This window comes from Bos mutus, chromosome 13, assembly GCF_027580195.1.
Source record: "Bos mutus isolate GX-2022 chromosome 13, NWIPB_WYAK_1.1, whole genome shotgun sequence".
NCBI lineage: Eukaryota > Metazoa > Chordata > Mammalia > Artiodactyla > Bovidae > Bos > Bos mutus.
The window spans coordinates 37,827,566-37,844,160 of record NC_091629.1 but is presented as its reverse complement, the minus strand read 5'-3'; positions in this window follow the sequence as shown (position 1 = coordinate 37,844,160).

The following is a 16,595-nucleotide window of genomic DNA, read 5'->3' as shown; positions in this document are numbered from 1 at the left end:
CAAAACATGAGATCATACAGCTCAATATAAAAAAACAAACAACCTAATTAAAAGATGGACAGAAAATCAGAGCAGACATTTTTCCAAAGAAGACATACAGATGGCCAACAGGTACATGAAAAGATGCTCAACTTTGCTAATCACCAGAGAAATGCAAATTAAAACTACAAATGCCTACTTATACCTGTGAAAATGTCCATCACCAAAAATTCTACAAATAACAAATGCTAGTGAGGATGTGGAGAAAAGGGAATCATAGTACACTCTTGGTAGGATTGTAAATTGATGCAGCCATTATGAAAAACAGTATGAAGATTCCTCAAAAAACTAAAAATAGAACTACCATATAACCCAGCACTTCCATTCTATCTGGATGGAAAAAAAGTACTAATTGGGAAAGATACATGCACCCCCAATGTTCATAGCAGCATTATTTATAATATCTGATATATCGAAGTAACTTATCAACAGATGAATGGATAAGAAAGATGTATATATATGTATGGAATGGAATATATGCACTATACATATATGTGGAATATTCCTGGAATGGAATATTACTGAGACATTTAAAAAAAATGAAATTCTGCCATTTGCAACAATGTGAGTGGACCTGCAGGGTATTGTGCTTAGTGAAGTAAGTCAGACAGACAAGGACAAATACTCATACATGGAGTCTAAAAAATAAAACAAATGAATGTATATGACAGAACAGAAACAGACTCACAGACATAGAGAACAAATAGTAATTACAAGTGGGGAGGGGAAAGGGGATGAAGAGTTGTGAACTACTGTGTATATGATTAAAAAGTAAGAAGGATATATTGCACAGCATGAGAAAATATAGCCATTTTTGTAATTTTAAATGGAGTATAAACTACAAAAATCTTGAATCATATGTTATACACTTAAAACTAACATAATATTTTAAATCAAGTATACTTCAATCTCTAAAAAGCAGAAAATAAAGTAAAAGAAAATGTGTTTGGGCCAAAAATAGCCATGACAGTTTTGAATAACAATAAAGGTGGGAAGGGACTTTCCTGGCGGTCCACTGGTTAAGAACCTGCTTGCAATACAGGGCATGTAGGTTCAATCCCTGGTCAGAGAACTAAGATCCCATATGCCACAGGGCAACTAAGGTCAGATGCCACAACTACTGAGCCTGCCCACTCTGGAGCCCATGCCTCACAAGTAGAGAAAGCCTACATGCCGCAGTGAAGACCCCATGTGCCACAGCTGAGACCCAGTGCAGCCAAAGAAAGAAGGAAAGAGAGGAAAGAAAAGGTGGGAAGATGTGCCCAGCCAAGGCATTAAAGCTTATGAAGCTATTCTAAGGTAAGGCAGTTTGGTCAGAGAAATAGACAAGTAGCACAATGGAACAAAATAAAATCAGTAAAAGAACCAGAAATTTACAGGAACTTGATATATGGAAAAGGGGCAGCAGAGATCAAAAAAATATATATATATAAGATCCCAATAATATCCCCACCTGTAATAGACACACACACACACACACACACGAAAAATGAGATCAAAGGCACACACACACAAAATGAGATCAAAGGCATAAATAGAAAGAGCAAAACTTGATCAAGATTGGAAAATCTTTTTTTTAATGTATAACAAAAGCTCTAAACGATACCAACAGTCCACTTTATGGACACACCAGACGAAGAGGAACTCTCCCATATGTGCCCAAGAAACAAAGACAAAAATATTTGTGCAAAATTCTACTAGCAAGACATTACATAAATATTTAATATCCATCACAAGAAAAATCAAAAATTGTGGCATACTGTCACAGTAGAACTTATACAGCAGTGGAAATTAATTAAATTAAGCTACATAAATGAATGTATAAATTCATTTATACGTTCATTTATGAATAAAGAAAAAAAACTTGTTGTGTATAAAAAATAAAATTTCCAGCAGGCTCTATACAGTATAATAACATTTATATAAAAGTTAAAACATGCAAGTAATGTTATATATTGCTTAAGGTTTATACATATGTTGTAGAAGTATAAAATCATGATTGAGATTATGAATACCAAATCTAGTACAGTAATTTTCAAAGGAACAACAGATCACAATAGCAAAATGTTAACAGTCTGCAAACATAGGTAGGTAGTTACGTGGATATTTTTATATTATAAATTTCAGAATGGAAACATCTTATTCAACTTAGTGATTTAAAATACATGTGTGTTAAAATGAAATCACACTTGCAAAAGCTCTGGATAAAAGTAAAAAGTGCTCTGAAAATTAAGTGTGCGTGAGCAGGGGCACAATGGAAACCTATTTTATTGATCTACTTGATTCTCTTTGGGGTGGAGGCAGGAACAATTTGAAGCTCAGTGCATCAGGGTCCAGACATTCTGGATCAACATGACCAATGTCCATCCTTGACTCAGTTCCAAAGGTCAGAGAGAAGGCACATAGGAGGGTGTGTGGAAGGGAGTGTGTTCATGTTGGAGGTGGGGAAAGCAGAGTGAAGGGTGGGAAATCTTGAGTCATCCCCAGTCCTTATAGCTTATTTCCACTTGAGCCCCTTGCACAGGGAGGGAGGCGGTGTATCACAGAGTATGCAGGACCCGTAGGGAAAAACACTCATTCATTGTTTCCACAAGTGTTTTTGAGCACATACTGTATGGGAGGCACTTTGCTTGGCCTGGGTTCATGGTGCTGACCAGAATGAAGCCCCAAACACCTCTTTCTGAGTTCTAAAGTCTCTCCCATCCCACATCCATCTGTATTATTACATAGCACATCCAAGTCCCCAAGATAGGTTCCATAAGTTGATTTTAGTAATACTTTCCTTATTCATTCCGAGGATACACCATGTGATAAATGAATATACAACAGTCTATGGAAGGGCTCTTTGGAGTTTGGGTCTCAAACTTTTTGACTGTGGACCCTCACCTCCAGTGTCCTACATACCTTGGACTCTCACCTGCCAGGTCCCAACTAACTTAATTGTAAAAACTTCAAATTCCCAGGCACAGAATAATGAGAGTTGGAAACCTCTGAAATTCCAAGACACATTTGGAGAAAATAAGTCTGTTCCCATCTCTCCTTTGAAGCTGGATTGCCATAAGATATTTGAGCTTGCCTTGACTCCTCTTGCCACCCCAGGAAGGTGGCTCTGATCTCCTTCCCTAAAGAATAAGACTGCCACCACCTCACCTGTTACAGGTTCCACCACCTGTGAAAATAGGTGGCTATGAAACTGATCACCAGCACCACTTTGAAGCCCAGGAGGAAAGCCATCAAGATAAGGGCAGGCATCTCTGGACCTAAGTGACAAGGGGCAGAGGAGATATCAAACGGGACTCTGTGAGTTAATACCTCATTCCACTTGGAGACAGAGGCCACCCAGTTGCTCACAGGTGTAGGGGTAAGCTTACCTGTGCTCCCAAGGGATTTGTATGTGTCCTGCACTGCTGTGGACAGTATGAGGCTGGCCTGGATGGGACGCTGGGTCTCATGCTGCACTTTACAGGTAAGTACACGTTCAGACTCCCACACTGAGGCATTCACCAGATGCAAGCTTTCCAAGGTGTAGGTCCCATCACTATTCTGCTTGGACGAGGGTTGCACAGCTCCCTTGAACGTATGGCAGTTCTCCAACCAGCTGAGATGCACATTCTGTGGATAGAATCTCTGCACGTGGCAGGTAACTGCCACCACGTCCAAGGAGTGTGAAGACTGGGACACAGTCACTGTAGGGGGGACTGTCACAGCCCAAAGAAAGCAGACAAGTATTATAGGAAGTTCACCATGGGAACCGCAAGCTCCCTAAAGATAGAGGTCATCTGCTCAGGGCCTACCATAGAGGAGTTAGGTATTGGTTAACAAATGCATGCATAAGTAAGTGCATGAGTGAATGCATGCTTGGACGGAAGCATGGAATGATGAATCCATCTTAATCTTTCCTTTCTTTTGCACTGCGGACATTCAATAGGAAAAGGTGAACCTGAATGTCATTTAAGAACCTATGAATCAGTAGACTTACTCTATGACTTGATGAAGATTCCTAGCCTCTAATCTTCATGACTGCAGGATACTAATATTTGACATAGAAAGGAGCTTACTTTTGGAGAAGTTAAGTATTTACCCAAGGTCACAGGTGGCAAAGCAGGGGTTCCACCAGAGACAGTATGTTTTAACATTCGCTATGCTGACACCCAAACTATAAGGCTATAATCATTTATGGTTGCAGGCTCCTGGGAATTATGACCTAACAACTTCTAGAATTTTTTCAACCAGACTTTTTAGCTGTGAAGAAAATGTATGCATACTAAAGAAAATTGGAGAAATTTTGAAATGCTAAAAAACACATTAAGGGTTTCAGTAGAATTCATAGGAATACACAGCACTAAATTAAAGTAAGGGATGTGAGCATCAGATTCTGGTCCCTGCACTGACACCATTGCCAAATGCAAGACCTTGTGCCCGTCACCTCTTTGTTTCCCACACTCTTATTCGAAATTGTCTAAGCTTGAGGGGTCTAGTTATACAGACTTTGGCTCTTGGTCTAGGGTAGAGAAAATAACTCCTCATGTAGTACAATTTGAAAGAACTAAGAGTACGTTTGTTCCCCCAATATTATTTCTTTTATACTCAATTCACCTTGACCTATATGCTTGCATCTATGATGCTGCTCATAGGTGGGACAGCCAAGCAAGACACCATCCCCAGAATGTCCCTGTCACTATCCCTAGAATGTCCCTATCTCTTGTCAATCTTTCCCCTTCAGCCCACGGGCAGGGATTCCTACCAAGCAAAGAGCAAAATCCAGAGAAGGGATTGTGATGGCCTGGTAACTAGGCAGTGCCTGTGGAGGACAGGCCAGAACAAGGTACCACCAAGCAAGTGCCATGGGGCTGACAAGGACCAATAAGAGCATGGAGGGTCTCAGATAGACCATTCTAGCCACCAGTGAGTTCTCTGGGCTGCAAGATATTCAGGACAATGTTGGGAGGACAGAGACCAAAACCCAGCTGATGATATTTGCTCCCATGTGCTGAGCACAGAGCTTGAGTCACTGTGCATGTGCTATTTATTCTTCACAACCAAATGGTATAAACACAAAGTGCTACTTGGTATCAGAAAAGACAACAAAAAGCCAATAGAAGGACCCTACACAACTCAGGCCTCCATTTCAATGAAATTGTCAAAAAGGAATTGATTCAAACTTGAACATGAACAACATTTCAATTATACAAGTAATTTTATTTAATTTACCTTTTAATTAAACATAGAATATAATGACAACAGGGCTTCCCCAGTGGCTCAATGATAAAGAATCTGCCTGCAATGCAGGAGACAGAGGTTCAATCCCTGGGTTGGGAAGATCCCCTGGAGAAGGGCATGGCAACCCACTCCAGTATTCTTGCCTGGAGAATTCTATGGACAGAGGAGCCCGGCAAGTTTCAGTCCATGGAGTCACAAAGAGTTGGACACAACTGAAGTGACTGAGCACAGCAGCATATAATGACAACTATGCACCAACTTTTAGAAGAAACAAGTGTTGGGAGTGTAAGGAAGTTGGCATAATATTTTCCTAAAAAACATATGCCAATACCATCAAACCCTACATTTCAAATTTCACACTCACAGCCTAAAAGTTAATTTTTAAAAATTATTTGAAATCATTTGACTATTCTGTCAATTTTAAGGGGCATGCATTTTTAAACCAGAATGTTATCTTTCAAAGTGCCCACAGAATCATTAGGATCATAGAAATTTTCCATCTTCTTTCATCTTTTAAGGCCAGAAAATTCACCTGAGACCCCAGCAGTTCTAACACATCATTTACATCAATTACTTGAAATACACTTTGCCAAATCTCTGATTTCACTTAGCAACAGTGAATTAGGGTTCTAATTGCACGGTGTGGTCTGATGCTTGCCATACTTCAGTCAAGGAAAGACCCTCCTCCTAAAGCAGAGGGTTTCTGGGCTCCACACCACCTCTTGTAGCCACCTGACCTCAGCCCAGTGGTGCTGGGTGGTGCCACGTTCTATTTCAGATTCCTGAAGCTCTTCCTCAATGCTCTGCATCTGAATTTCTCCACAACCATGAAATGCCACCAAGAAGCCCCTGAAGGCACATTCCAGCTCCCTCCTCTATGGACACTCCTGAGGAATAGTCTATGGAGTTTCTCAGAGGGTCTCCAGTGGCAGTAAGCCTCAGTCATCCACAGGGGCCCCCAGGTCAATAACTCACCTTTTCTGGGGTGTCCCTTCTTCCTTGTGTCACTCACTCCATCTCTTATCCCAGTCTCACTAAATCATCTCCTAACCACCTGTACCTAACACCTCATTTCAGGCTTTGCCTCCAAGGAAATCCAGACAACAACACAAAATTATTTCTGTAGTTGCAAGCCCAACCTGATGCAGGCAGTGATGAGCAGAAGGATTTAAAGAGGAGGTTAATCTATTTTTCCATCTCCTCACTTTCAGTCTGCATGTGTCCCAAGGTCTGAAGTGGGTCTCTTGCATACAGCATATATATGGATCTTCTTTTTATCCATTCAATCAGTCTGTGTCTTTTAGTTGGAGCATTTAATCCACTTACATTTAAAGTAATTATTAATATATATGTTCCTATTAGCATTTTCTTAATTGTTTTAGGTTTGTTTTTATAGGTCTTTTTCTTCTCTTGTGTTTCCTGGCTAAAGAAGTTCCTTTAGCATTTGTTGTAAATCTGGTTTGGTAGTGCTGCATTCTCTTAACTTTTGCTTGTCTGAAAAGCTTTTGATTTCTCCACTGAAGCTGAATGAGACCCTTGCTGTGTAGAGTAATCTTGGCTGTAGGTTTTTCTCTGTCATTACTTTAAATATATCCTGCCACTTCCTTCTGGCCTGCAGAGTTTCTGCAGAAAGATCAGCTGTTAACTTTATGGGGATTCTCCTGTATGCTTCTTGTTGCTTTTTCCTTGCTGCTTTTAATATTTTTTTCTGTGTTTAATTTTTGTTAGTTTGATTAATATAATTTATAAATAATCAATTTATGGTGAATATTCTTATTATCTATTTGCTTCTCTATACAATTGTTCTAACTCCAGGGAATTATATAAAAATTTTCAGATAAGGGGGAGTCCCTGCAGTATCATTTTCCTATTTTACAGTCAGCGATCCCAACACTCAGAGAACTTAAACAACCAGCAGGAGGTCCCACAGCTGGTGAATGGTGGAGTCCGAAAAGCCTGAATTCACATCCAAGTTCTCTCACTCAGCAGCTTCATATCCTCAGGCAACCTTCACTTCTTACAAACTCAGTTTCCTTCTATAAAATCATGAATGGGATAAGCAGTACAGGGCAGTTGTACACATTAAATAAGTCAATCCACACAAGTGTGTATATTGACAATGTCATTAATATCAATATTTTATCCATGTAAAATGATGTATTTTATTCCACAAGAATAGCATAAAATGAGGAAAATATTTTGTAAACTTTAAAGTCCTATAAATATTTAAGAAATTAATTTTACTGTTGTGCATGCAAACTTGGACAACTCACTTACCTCCTCTGGGCTTTAGAATTGTTGCAAATAATGAGATGATCACTAAGCTCCTATTAGGCATTATATGAAAGAATTCAAATCATGTTATTTGCAGACCAGTCAAGGCCTGATCACAGAGAAGGCAATGGCAACCCACTCCAGTATTCTTTTCTGGAAAATCCCATGGAGGGAGGCTGCAGTCCATGGGGTCGCTAAGAGTCGGACACGACTGAGCGACTTCACTTTAACTTTTCACTTTCATGCATTGGAGAAGGAAATGGCAACCCACTCCAGTGTTCTTGCCTGGAGAATCCCAGGGACAGGGAGCCTTGTGGGCTGCTGTATATGGGGTCGCACACAGTCGGACACAACTGAAGTGACTTAGCAACAGCAGCAGCAGCAGCAGCAGTGAGGCCTGATCCAGGCCAAGAAAATAAAAATTAACCTTCTCTAAAAAATACAGATGAAAATTGGAAGTTTTGGCCACAGCAATCAGAGCAGAAAAAGAAATAAAAGGAATCCAAATTGGAAAAGAAGAAGTAAAACTTTCACTGTTTGCAGATGACATCATCCGCTACATAGAAAACCCTAAAGACTCCACCAGAAAATTACTAGAGCTAATCAATGAATATAGTAAAGTTGCAGGATATAAAATCAACACACAGAAATCCCTTGCATTCCTATACACTAATAATGAGAAAACAGAAATTAATGGAACAATTTCATTCACCATTGCAATGAAAAGAATAAAATACTTAGGAATATGTCTATCTAAAGAAACAAAAGACCTATATATAGAAAACTATAAAACACTGGTGAAAGAAATCAAAGAGGACTAATAGATGGAGAAATATACTGTGTTCATGGATCAGAAGAATCAATATAGTGAAAATGAGTATACAACCCAAAGCAATCCTTATCAAGCTACCAATGGTATTTTTCACAGAGCTAGAACAAATAATTTCACAATTTGTATGGAAATATAAAAAAACCTCGAATAGCCAAAGCAATCTTGAGAAAGAAGAATGGAACTGGAGGAATCAACCTGCCTGACTTCAGGCTCTACTACAAAGCCACAGTCATCAAGACAGTATGGTACTGGCACAAAGACAGAAATATAGATCAATGGAACAAATTAAAAGCCCAGAGATAAATCCACCCACCTATGGACACCTTATCTTTGACAAAGGAGGCAAGAATATACAATGGAGAAAAGACAATCTCTTTAACAAATGGTGCTGGGGAAACTGGTCAACCACTTGCAAAAGAATGAAACTAGAACACTTTCTAATACCATACACAAAAATAAAATGGATTAAAGATCTGAACATAAGACCAAAAACTATAAAACTCCTAGAGGTGAACATAGGCAAAACACTCCCTGACATAAATCACAGCAGGATCCTCTATGACCCACTTTCCAGAATATTGGAAATAAAAGCAAAAATAAACAAATGGGACCTAATTAAAGTTAAAAGCTTCTGCACAACAAAGGAAACTATAAGCAAGGTGAAAAGACAGCCTTCAGAATGGGAGAAAATAATAGCAAATGAAGCAACTGACAAAGAATTAATCTCAAAAATATACAAGCAACTCCTGCAGCTCAATTCCAGAAAAATAAATGACCCAATCAAAAAATGGGCCAAAGAACTAAACAGACACTTCTCCAAAGAAGACATACAGATGGCTAACAAACACATGAAAAGATGCTCAACATCACTCATTATCAGAGAAATGTAAATCAAAACCACAATGAGGTACCATTTCATGCCAGTCAGAATGGCTGCTATCCAAAAGTCTACAAGCAATAAATGCTGGAGAGGGTGTGCGGAAAAGGGAACCCACTTACACTGTTGGTGGGAATGCAAACTAGTACAGCCACTATGGAGAACAGTGTGGAGATTCCTTAAAAAACTGGAATAGAACCGCCATACAACCCAGCAATCCCACTGCTGGGCATACACACTGAGGAAACCAGAATTGAAAGAGACACATGTACCCCAATGTTTATCGCAACACTGTTTATAATAGCCAGGACATGGAAGCAACCTGGATGTCCATCAGCAGATGAATGGATAAGAAAGCAGTGGTACATATACACAATGGAGTATTACTCAGTCATTAAAAAGAATACATTTGAATCAGTTCTAATGAGGTGGATGAAACTGGAGCCTATTATACAGAGTGCAGTAAGCCAGAAAGAAAAATACCAATACAGTATACTAATGCATATATATGGAATTTAGAAAGATGGTAACGATAACCCTGTATGCAAGACAGCAAAAGAGACACAGATGTGTAGAACAGTCTTTTGGACTCTGTGGGAGAGGGCAAGGGTGAGATGATTAGGGAGAATGGCATTGAAACATGTATAATATCATATATGAAATGAATCGCCAGTCCAGGTTCAATACATGATACTGGTTGTTTGGGGCTGGTACACTGGGATGACCCAGAGGGGTGGTATGGGAAGGGAGGAGGGGGGGTTCAGGATGGGGAACATGTGTATACCTGTCATGGATTCATGTTGATGTATGGCAAAACCAATACAATAGTGTAAAGTAATTAGCCTCCAATTAAAATACATAAATTTATATCAAAAAATGTGAATGGTCTAAAAAAACAAAGAAAATTAGGCCCTTCCCTACATATGAGTAAAGATAAAAACAGTCATCATTCTACCTAAAATTTAGAAGTTCACAAAGGCCTTTAAATTCTTTTCATATAAAAATTATAAATTTATATATATAAATAAAATTAATATATATTAATTAATATAATAAAATTCAATTCCCAGAAGATATTTTGTCTCCATTTTACAGCTGAATAAACTGAGTTCTGAGAGGTGATACGAATAGTAAATGTGAATAATAATAATTGCCACTTCTCTGTGATTGATACGAGCAAGAGATGTGTTAATTACTTTACCAGTTTCATTATGCTGAATTCTTGCCACAACAAAGTGAGGGGATGTCCCATATATCAGTCAAGGAAACCAAGACTCAGAAAACTTCCAGCCCGACTCTGCACTAAGCCATCTGGACAAAGAGAACATCCTTACCACGGAGGTACTGCTCCAGTCTGATGGTTTTCTGGGAAACCAGTATGGACATGTGCTTGACTTGGCAGTGGACAAGGGAATGCACGTCGTCAGCCTGCAGAAGGATGACCACACTGCTGGTCACATTGTAGGTGTCTCCACGAGGGTGGACGCTGGTCTGGGACTTTAACAGCTGGTGGGAATTTTTAAGCCAGGTCACAGTAACCTGACCCGTGGAGAATCCAGAGGATGTGAAGGTCAGTTGGATGTTTGTGCCTGGCTCAGAGCGCTGAAAGGGGCCTTGCAGGGCAGAAGAGTAGCTGCTCATGCCTGTAGAGGAGACCCAGCCTGTGAGAAGGTACAGAGGAGCCCAAACCCAATACAAACAAACCCTCAGCATCTCCACTGACAAGCCTCACCATCTCGTCTTCCACAGTATTTGTAGGTTGCATTCTGACAGGAGTTCAACTATGAAGCTGATATCAGAGGCCAGACAAAATGAAGCTACAGGGACAACAGCAGTTTGCAAAGAGACCTGACTCCCACCCACACCTCACAACACTGCTTGCTGACTTTGAGACCTAACCCTAGTCCTCACTGCAAACCTAGGAGGAGGGAGCTGCTCCTATTCTCGTTTTGCTGATGAAGACACTGAGGTCCAGAGCCTAAGTACCTTGTCTAAGTTCCAAAACTGGCCAGTAGAGCCAGGGTTCTTAGCCAGAAAGTAAGGACTCAGGGTCTGTGCTCAGTGGCCAGACTCAGTTCTTCCCTCAGTCCTGGGACAGGGAAGGGTGTATCACTGCTCTCAGGACAGGTCATATGAAGGCAGGCAGCACAGAGAATTTAATGGACGTGAACTTGGGCAAACTCCAGGGGATGGTGAGGGACAGGGAGGCCTGGTGGCTGCAGTTCATGGGGTTGCAAAGAGTTGGACACAAGTTGGCGACTGAACAACAATAACAACAGCACAGAGAAGGGGTAGGAGCATAGGCTTTGGGGTCACACTCAGCCCAAGTTTGCATTCCCAGTCCTTCCACTGCATGACAACTTAACTCAGTTTCCTCATCTGTGACATGGGGATGATTCTTAATGCCCAGTGTTAGTTTAAAAATAATATACAATAACTAGTAAAGCATATGAGATAATTATAAATAATTATCATTTATAATCACTTTATAAACACAATTGTGTGAGTGTGAGTGTTAGCTGCTCAGTCATGTCCGACTCTTTGTGACCCTGTGGAGCTCGCCAGGCTCCTCTGTCCATGGGATTTTCCAGGCAAGAATACTGGAGTGGGTTGCCATTTCCTTCTCAAGGGTATCTTCCCAACCCAGGGATCGAACCTGGGTCTCCCACATTGCAGGCAGATTTTTTTACCATTTGAGACACCAGGGAAGTCCCAAATGATAATTATTATCATCAAATACTCATGACAGTCACCTAAAGAATTATTTTTAATTGTATTCCTAATGTTAAAGGGAAAAAGTCTGAGAAGATTAGTAACTCACCCAAGGGCCTCACAGCAAACAGAACTCACAGTCCCATCACAGACTCCAAATCAAGGCCTCTTTCTGTTACACTGAAGCTGCCTCTGTTTCTCCATAGCTTCTCCATAATAATAGTGAACTTCAGCATTTTCCTGCTTTCAACCCAGCATGGTCTGGGCATCAGAGAGACTGCCATCACGATCATCAAAAAGCACCCTCTGTGCACCCCAATATCTAGATGCCAAGCATGGGTCAAAGGAAGGAGCCCTAGCTGGTTCCCACCTGGAGGGCATAACTGTTCTCGCTCAGAGGAGGAAACGGAGCTCAGGAAGGGCAGTGCTTTGCCTGAGGTCGCAGAATGCCCGTGGCAACCCTGCCAGATGATACCGATCCATTTGACTCAGAAATCTAGCCACTCCGAAAATAAGAGCCTGTGTCTGCTTCAGGGCTGAGAGAGTCTCAGCACGGAGGAGAGGCCTAAATGGACAGAACCCTGGTCAGGACTTGGAAGAGGTCCCAAAGTTTCAGGGCCAACTATGAGAACGGAATGATGTGGGCAGATATGACAGTTTAGAAGGAAATAAATATGATACAGAGTATTTAAGAGGGAAATTTACAAAAGACTTGAGATAACACTAATATTTGTATGCCTAGGCAGGATGGAGGGGGGAGAAATTTCTGAAAACACATTGAACTGGTGAGCAGACAGCCCTGCCTTTGAATCCAAGTTCTACTATTTGAGACCCCTGAGACCTGCTCCTCTCCTGCCTGTCCCAACTGTATTATGTCAGACAACATATGTGAGAGGCCTGGCACACAGTAATGCCCTACAGGAGTCAGTGAACATGACCAGATGCACGGACTGGGAGTGTGTAAGGGGTGGGAGCTGAAGAAGGGGTTTAGGGGTCAGGCTGAGGAGGTGTTACAGCAAAAGCACCTGAACACCAAACAGAAGAGGGCCTGATGCCAGAAAAAGAAGCTGCCCTTTCCCCACTGCAGACCAGAGGGCACATCAAACAGCTGCACAGAGGGGTGGTAGAATCAAAATGATGTTCTCAGGGGGCTAACCTTGCAGTAGTGGGTCAGACACATGTATGCAGGCGAAGGAGAAAAATAAGACAGAGAGAAAAACCTCAGCATGAGTAAAAAACGAAATAATATAACTTGCTTCTGGTCAGAAAGGAGCAGTTTGGAGTTTTTCACATAGACCTGTATATCCTGCTGGGTGGACATTTTTCTCATTTCCTCTAGACAAGAAAAAAAAGGCCATGGAGAAGTCGAAAGGTAATAGGCTCGTTGCCCCCTGAGAATTCTTGGAGTTAGCAGAAAAGGCCAGTTCTTTCAGGGAGAGATCGAATGCAGGGTCAGTGCTCCTGTTGTGAAGATGTGTGGTTTTGCAGCCCAGCAACCTGTCTGCCCTTTTGCTGGTGCTAGAGACCAAGTAGCTCACACTGCCTGTAGGGAGTTATCTTATCCCACTTCCTGTTGTTCTGGAGAGCTGTCGGTGGATTCTGGTTCACCCTTGGCTGGTCCAGGTCTGGCCATTTCCAATATTCCTGTCTCTTCTCCCCTCCCCAACACAGCCCCTCTGGCCCAGTCACTCATTCTCCCAAGCTGATTCACCAGGACCAGGGAAAGCAGATCTGGCCCCAGGGTTTGAAGGGCTGGTGGGCAGCTCCCTCTAGTGGAGAATGTCATCTAGCACACAAAAGGTACAGAGGAGAAGATAGATTTAGATTTAAAAGAGTCACAAGTGGAGCTAGTGTTAAAGAGCCCGCCTGCCAGTGCAGGTAGACATTAGAGATATGGGTTCAGTTCTTGGGTTGGGAAGATCCCCTGGAGAAGGACGTGGCAACCAACTCCAGTATTCTTGCCTGGAGAATTCCCATGGACTGAGGAGCCTGGTGGGCAAAGTCTACAGGGTCCCAAAGAGTCAGACACAACTGAAGCGACTTACCAAGCATACACAGAGAGAAAGGGGCTTCCCTTGTGGCCCAGTAATAAAGAATTCACCTACCAATCCAGGAGATGTGGATTCAATCCCTGGTGGGGAAGATTCTTTGGAGAAGGAGATGACAACCCACTCCAGTATTCCTGCCTGGGAAATCCCATGGACAGAGGAGCCTGCAAGGCTATAGTCCACGTGGTCGAAAAAGTGTCAGACATGACTTAGCAACTAAAACAACAACAAGGAAGAGAAAGAAGGAAAAGGGAAGGAGAAGAAAAATGAGGGACAGAGGAGGGGAGAAGAGAGAAAAAATAGCCTGAGACAGAAGTGATAGAGAGCAAACAAATGAGCAAAAGAGATAGCAAAAAAAAGAGAGAATGAGAAGCCTGCCCCTGCACCCTCCAACTTCCCAGGTAATCCTGTCAAGAATTCTGGCCGCTCTTTAAAATCAACTCCTAGAAACTGTCAGATGAACCAGTCTTGATTATCACCTTTCTGGAAGGGATTTTGATTTCTAGCTGTCCTTAGTATCTACTGTTTTCTGTACCTAAGTGTTAAAACAGAGAACATTCAACCTGAAGAGTGCATGGAATTGAAGAAGGAAGTCCCACTCCTCCTTCTTAAAAAGGATGTAGGGGTTGGAGGGCTTCCCTGGTGGCTCAGATGATAAAGAATCTGCCTGCAATGCAGGAGACCCGGGGTTCACTCCCTGGGTCGGGAAGATCCCCTGGAGAAGGAAATGGCAACCCACTTCAGTTTTCTTGCCTGGGAAATCCTATGGACAGAGAAGCCTGGTAGACTATAGTCCATAGGGTCACAAAGAGTCGGGCACGACTGAGAGACTAACAGAGGAAAGAGGAGTGGAGTTTGGGGATGAATTCTCGAGAGTTTTATCACAATCCCAGGGCATCTTCTCTTCCTTCACCTTCATCCCTTGCTACCTCGAGTCCCTGACCCACTGCTGTCTGCACTCCAGGCAGACGGCAAGTATTTTCACACCTGACTTTCCCAGCCTGGCTGCTCAGAGGGGCTGGCAAGAGGCTGCACCCACCTTTCCCCAGTCTGGATGCCTGAGCCCGCAGGGTGATGTTGGCCTGGACTGGGGGCTGCTCATCCTGGACCACCCAGCAGGCAAACTCTCTCCCATCCAGCGTAGCCTCTGCTTGCCAGGTGTGCTGCAGAGAGTAGGTCCCATCTGGGTTTCTGGTGACCTGGGGGGATTCCACGGTCTGCACCTTGTGCCTATTCTCCATCCAGGTGAGGTGCAGGTGGGGAGGATGGAAGTGGCTCACATGACACGTGAGATTCACTCTCTGATGCACACGGATTTGCATCGCAGAGGGCTTGGTGGTGATCTTCAGGGTGGGGACAACTAAACACAGAAACAGAAAGGAATGCCTTCTGAAATTATCCCTGCCCCCTGCCCTCTATGTCTTTCTCTCCCAGGAACCAACCCTAGAACTCTCATTCTTAAATCAGTTACCTTTTTAAAAAAAAAAAAAAAACTTTCTGTATGCTCAATGTAAGGCAAATAGAGCTAAGTGCTAACATTCACTAAATATGGCTAATAGTACGTGGGCGTTTGCTATGTTACTCCCTGTGCATTTGAAACATTCCATATCATGCAATATTTTAAGAATTATAAACAATGATTTTCATGAGAACCAGGACTTAGTTTTATTCATTTCTATATCCCTACCACCCAGAACAGTGCCTGCCACACAGTAGATATTCATGGATGAATTAATTCATTTGCGTTGAATAAATAATACATATTTAAAGTTAAAAAATAGTAATGGTATTAATAGAAAAAAGATATTTGGGATGGAAGCTTAGTCCAGACAGTGATAATAAAATCAAATATATATAAACAATTTTCCTTGTGACAAGCAGTGTTCTAGGTGCTTCACAAGAAATTGTTCATTTAATCCTCACATGAAACCTACAAGATAGGTGACAATTTATTCTCATTCTAAGGGGAAACTGAGGCACGAGGAGGCTCAGTAACTTCCAGAGGAGCACACAGATCATGAAGTGGTACACTCAGGACTAAACCCAGATAGCTGGCCCCTGAAACCTGTGTCTTTAATAATGCTACCTCATGCGAAGAGTTGACTCATTGGAAAAGACTCTGATGCTGGGAGGGATTGGGGGCAGGAGGAGAAGGGGACGACAGAGGATGAGATGGCTGGATGGCATCACCAGCTCGATGGACGTGAGTTTGAGTGAACTCCGAGAGTTAGTGATGGACAGGGAAGCCTGGCGTGCTGCAATTCATGGGGTCGCAAAGAGTCGGACACGACTGAGAGACTGAACTGAACTGAACTGAACTGACCCTGGGATCAGACATTGTGAGGCGGAAATCCAATTTCCCAACTGTGAAATGGGGCTTTGTGTAAAACACTGAGAAAGCCAGTGCTGCCAGGAAAGCCATGTCCCTACCCAGCCTCCCGCCCTCGCACCTTGGAGTACGCGGGAGAGGTTCATGCTCCTCCGCAGGGGCTCGGCCAGGGCCCGGTGTGTGACTTCGCAGGTCATCACCGACAAGATATCTTGGCGGGACAGGGTCACCCACACCTTACTGGTGACGGAGTAATTGCCTTTG